The sequence below is a fragment of the Leuciscus leuciscus genome (assembly GCF_965113295.1).
Source record: "Leuciscus leuciscus genome assembly, chromosome: 21".
Taxonomy (NCBI): Eukaryota; Metazoa; Chordata; class Actinopteri; order Cypriniformes; family Leuciscidae; genus Leuciscus; species Leuciscus leuciscus.
In genome coordinates, this window is record NC_138745.1 from 4,168,273 (window position 1) to 4,173,007 (window position 4,735).

Below are 4,735 nucleotides of genomic sequence, written 5' to 3' on the forward strand. Positions count from 1 at the left end.
TCTCTGTCCAGAGAACGAGTGAGAGCAGGAACAGTTAGATGAGATGGATGTCTGACCCTATAGATCGGGAGTAAACGCCTCTCCTCTCTGTCCAGAGAACGAGTGAGAGCAGGAACAGTTAGATAATACGGATGTCTGACCCTATAGATCGGGAGTAAACGTCTCTCCTCTCTGTCCAGAGAACGAGTGAGAGCAGGAACAGTTAGATGAGATGGATGTCTGACCCTATAGATCGGGAGTAAACGTCTCTCCTCTCTGTCCAGAGAACGAGTGAGAGCAAGAACAGTTAGATGAGATGGATGTCTGACCCTATAGATCGGGAGTAAACGTCTCTCCTCTCTGTCCAGAGAACGAGTGAGAGCAGGAACAGTTAGATGAGATGGATGTCTGACCCTATAGATCAGGAGTAAACGCCTCTCCTCTCTGTCCAGAGAACGAGTGAGAGCAGGAACAGTTAGATGAGATGGATGTCTGACCCTATAGATCGAGAGTAAACATCTTTCCTCTCTGTCCAGAGAACGAGTGAGAGCAGGAACAGTTAGATGAGATGGATGTCTGACCCTATAGATCGAGAGTAAACATCTCTCCTCTCTGTCCAGAGAACGAGTGAGAGCAGGAACAGTTAGATAAGATGGATGTCTGACCCTATAGATCAGGAGTAAACACCTTTCCTCTCTGTCCAGAGAACGAGTGAGAGCAAGAACAGTTAGATGTGATGGATGTCTGACCCTATAGATCGGGAGTAAACGCCTCTCCTCTCTGTCCAGAGAACGAGTGAGAGCAGGAACAGTTAGATGAGATGGATGTCTGACCCTATAGATCGAGAGTAAACGCCAGTTCATCTGGCCATAGAACCTGTCCCGTTTGAAGTTCCAGTAGTGTCAGTTACTTTTCTAACGTTCTATGGCCAGATGAAACAAAAAAAAAAAAAGAGCTTTTTGGCAGCAAACACTTAACATGGGTTTGCTTCATACAGGGATAAAAAAAAGTAGCCCATGTGTAAAATGAAATACTCTGCTGTATCTTTAATGATGTGGGCCTAATTTTCTGCCAGAGGTACTGGACATCTTGTTCAGATACATGGCATCATGGATTCGATCAAATACCAACAGATAAAAAATCAAAACCTGACAACCTCTGCTAGAAATCTTATAACGGGCCATGTTTGGATCTTCCAACAGGACAGTGATCCAAAAACAAACATCAAAATCAAAACAAAAATGTGTCACTGAGCACAAAACTAAGCATCTGCAATGGCCGTCCCAGTCCCTGACCTGAACCCTATAGAAAATGAGTGGGCTGAACTGAAGAGGAGAAGCGCCAACATGGATCTGGGAATCTGAAGGATCTGGAGAGATTCTGTATGGAGGAATGGTCTCTGATCTCTTGTCAGGTGTTCTCCAAACGCATCAGGCATTATAAGAGAAGACTCAGAGCTGTTATCTTGGAAAAAGGAGGTTGCAAAAAGTATTTAATAAAAGGGGGCAAATAATTGTTCCCAACGTGTTTTGGAGAAAAACATTTATTTCATAATGTGATTTGTCCCCCACTTTCAATTATTTTACTTCAATGAAAGGTTAGATTTTTGCTAATTTTTTTAAATAAAATATCAAAAGGATTAACAATGCAGATTTATTTTTTACAGCCATCTTTGATCATATTTACCAAGGGGGCAAATAATTCTGACCAGCACTGTATGTGTTTGCTTGTTTGTTTGCTGTATCCAGTGTATTGACTTCCCCACATGAGACTCATTGACGACATTGGCGAAGCTCTCAGTCAAGGCCTAGAATTAAGCTCTTAACTCACTGACGCCCCAATCAGAAATCACTAACGCAGCCAAATTAGTGGAGCATTTTCCCTGTCATGAAGATTGTGGCTGTGTCTCACAGTGGAGACAGTCTAATTGAGTAATGTGTAGTTACCAAGGGCCGTAATTTCAAATCTACGGGAAAATCAACGCTTTGATCAGCTTCATCTAGCTGTGGGAAATCTGTACAGTATCCTTATGGCAATCACAACTTACTAAAATGCGTTCTGGCACCAGAGAAATGTACATTATAATATCACTGTTCAAATTAGTACCTTTCATGGTCATTTTCCAGCATAATATTTTCTCCTCTCCTCAAAACAGAGCATGCATGTATTTGTATCCATAAAGCAACGTCAGCATAATCCGCCATGACCTTATCTGGCGGGAAACAGTTATACGTTTACCGATAAACATACTATATTGCAGCGTTTTGAATGTTGACAACTCTTGGGTTATTAATGAACACAGACGCGAGCGCAGCTGGCTAGCGGCCCACAGTCGCTAACCTTTCACTCCCTCGCCATACGGCCGGCATCTCTACCAATTATAAGCAATTGGTACGAGTTGTTTTCTCAGGGAGTGAAATTGCTGGTCCGTGAAAGAGAGGCCAGCAATAAAATGTAAATGCTTCCATTTGGAGATCAGAGAAGGACGTGCAGCCAGGATTATGTGTGCAGATATAGGTATGGATACAAACTCACAGCTACACACATAAAAGTTCATACTTTGTGTAAAAACTAATAAAGACTGCATATTATCATGTTCATGCTTCTGGAAATATATTGTTATGTTCCATCCAAACAATCACAGGTCACTTATTAAGTAGAAGTGATCAAAACCAGCAGATGTGAATACAAATCTAATGCTAACATTGGCTCAGTAAAGTTCTCAAATGAAGACTTTACATGACGCAGACGAGTAAATTATTTAATACTTTAAGTTATTTCATGTAATTTTATCACTGCACTACAGTTCACAGCAAGGCTTCAAAACTGTTCAGATTTATTTATTTATTTGTTTACGTTTATTTGTTTGTTTATTAATGTTACATTTTAAATCATTACTTTTAACAATTAATTGTACTAATTTAATGCTCTAATTTGTACTGTAATCACTGTAGAGATCATGTTGTTAGTTTATTTTTATTTCATTATTTATTTGTTTGTTTATTCTTGATTAATGCCATTTTTCAAATCATTAATTTAGTTGTACTAAATGAATACTCTAATTTGTAGTGTAATCACCTCAGAGATCATGTTGTTGGAGCTGATATTATTTGTTTGTTTGTTTTGCATGTTCCTCAAGGTAATGACACACAGGACATGCTGACAGGGTTGTCCGAATCATACGTGCACGACAGCAGATTCTCTCTCTCTCTCCATAACCCACAACAGCATGTTTTGCATATTGCAGAAGCTCTGCCATATTCTTCAACTGCCAAAAATGTAAGGGTGCTCCATTATGCATGACATAATTCAGCCGGAGTTTATTTGTGTTTATGGAGGTTTGTTTGTTTTTGCGGGTTTTGGCTGATTCAGACTCATTACGCTCAAATCTCCTGTTTAAATTCTTCTGTGCGTCTCACAGAGCGTGTTAGGAGCCGAGCCATCCTGCCATTTATGCAACAGGCATTTGCTCATCGCTGTTTGTGTGGGAGATGGAAGAAGCTAGCTATTAACACTGATCCCAGGCCAGCTCTGAGGTTTCAGGCCTGGAGTGAGACCGCAGGCCTGAGATCTGTGCAGAGCTAATATCTGCTCAGAGATCCTGCGTGTGACGCACAGGAAAAAGCTTGCGTTATGCTTTACAGTTAAGTGTTTGTTTTCTTTGCTTTCATTTTTATATGGGAAAACTACTTTATGAGAATTACCAAGCATGACATAACGACCTGTGTCGGGGCGGTTCAGTGAGTTAGCGTTGATCAAGGCTAATGAGGACTCTCGGTAACACTCTACGGTGTCGACTGCATTAGTTAACATGCACTAATAATGACTATTAAAATTAATTGCAACATTTACTAATACATAAAAATCAAAAGTTGTATCTGTTAGTATTATTTACTGAACTAACAATGAACAGTTGTATTTATATTAACTAATGTTAACAAATAATGGTAGCGCTTTATTTTACAGTCCTGTTACCCATGTGCATACGTACTTATTATAATTACAATAACTAGGTAATAACTAGGTACTAACCCTGAACCTAACCTTTACCCATGTAGTTTCCTTATATTACCCAGTACTTTCTTAGGTAAGAACACTGTCAAATAAATTGCAACCCAAAAAATAGTTGGTAGTTCATTGGTAGTTAATTCATTAACTGACAGTAACTAATAATGGGACTTTATTGTAACGAGATTTTCATTTACCAAATGGACCTTGCATAATCTGCATAAATAAGTACATATTTTATTATTTTAATATTCTTACTTTTTAGATATTATTCCTGTATAATTCAGATACTAACTTACATTACTAATGTATTAAATTTGCACAAGGCTCTCACACACTAGAAAAGCTCTATGATAAAGCCCTATTCATGTTACTCAAAGAGAAAATATACAAATAACAATTTAACAGAATTTGAGAATATTGCCTGCCCTTTCCATTCCCATTATGTACATAAGTAAATTTTAAATTTACTCTTTTCATGCCAAGGAAATTGGAAAATGCTTCAGACAATCATAGTGCTCACTTCTAATTTATTACAGTATCCATGGAAACAGTGTTGTTTGATTGAATGTGTACAGTTTGGCAGACGCGTGTGGAGACTGGACTTGGAACGAGGCGCCAATCAAAATACGGCCTCTAACCACCAAAGTGCCATTCCCATGCCACTCTGCCCAACTCCATCATATCAGAGAGAGAGAGAGAGACAGAGAGAGAGAGGGGGGGTGAGAGAGAGAGAGAGAGAGAGAGA

General features: G+C 39.2%; 1 long non-coding RNA gene across 1 annotated transcript; it reads left to right on the forward strand.

Annotated features, from left to right (window-relative positions):
• Nucleotides 1-868: 868 nt before the first annotated feature.
• LOC309485675 lies at nucleotides 869-1,613 on the forward strand. Its single transcript, XR_014201253.1, has 2 exons — nucleotides 869-1,534; nucleotides 1,582-1,613. It is a non-coding gene; the product is annotated as an uncharacterized lncRNA (long non-coding RNA).
• The last annotated feature ends 3,122 nt before the right edge of the window (nucleotides 1,614-4,735 follow it).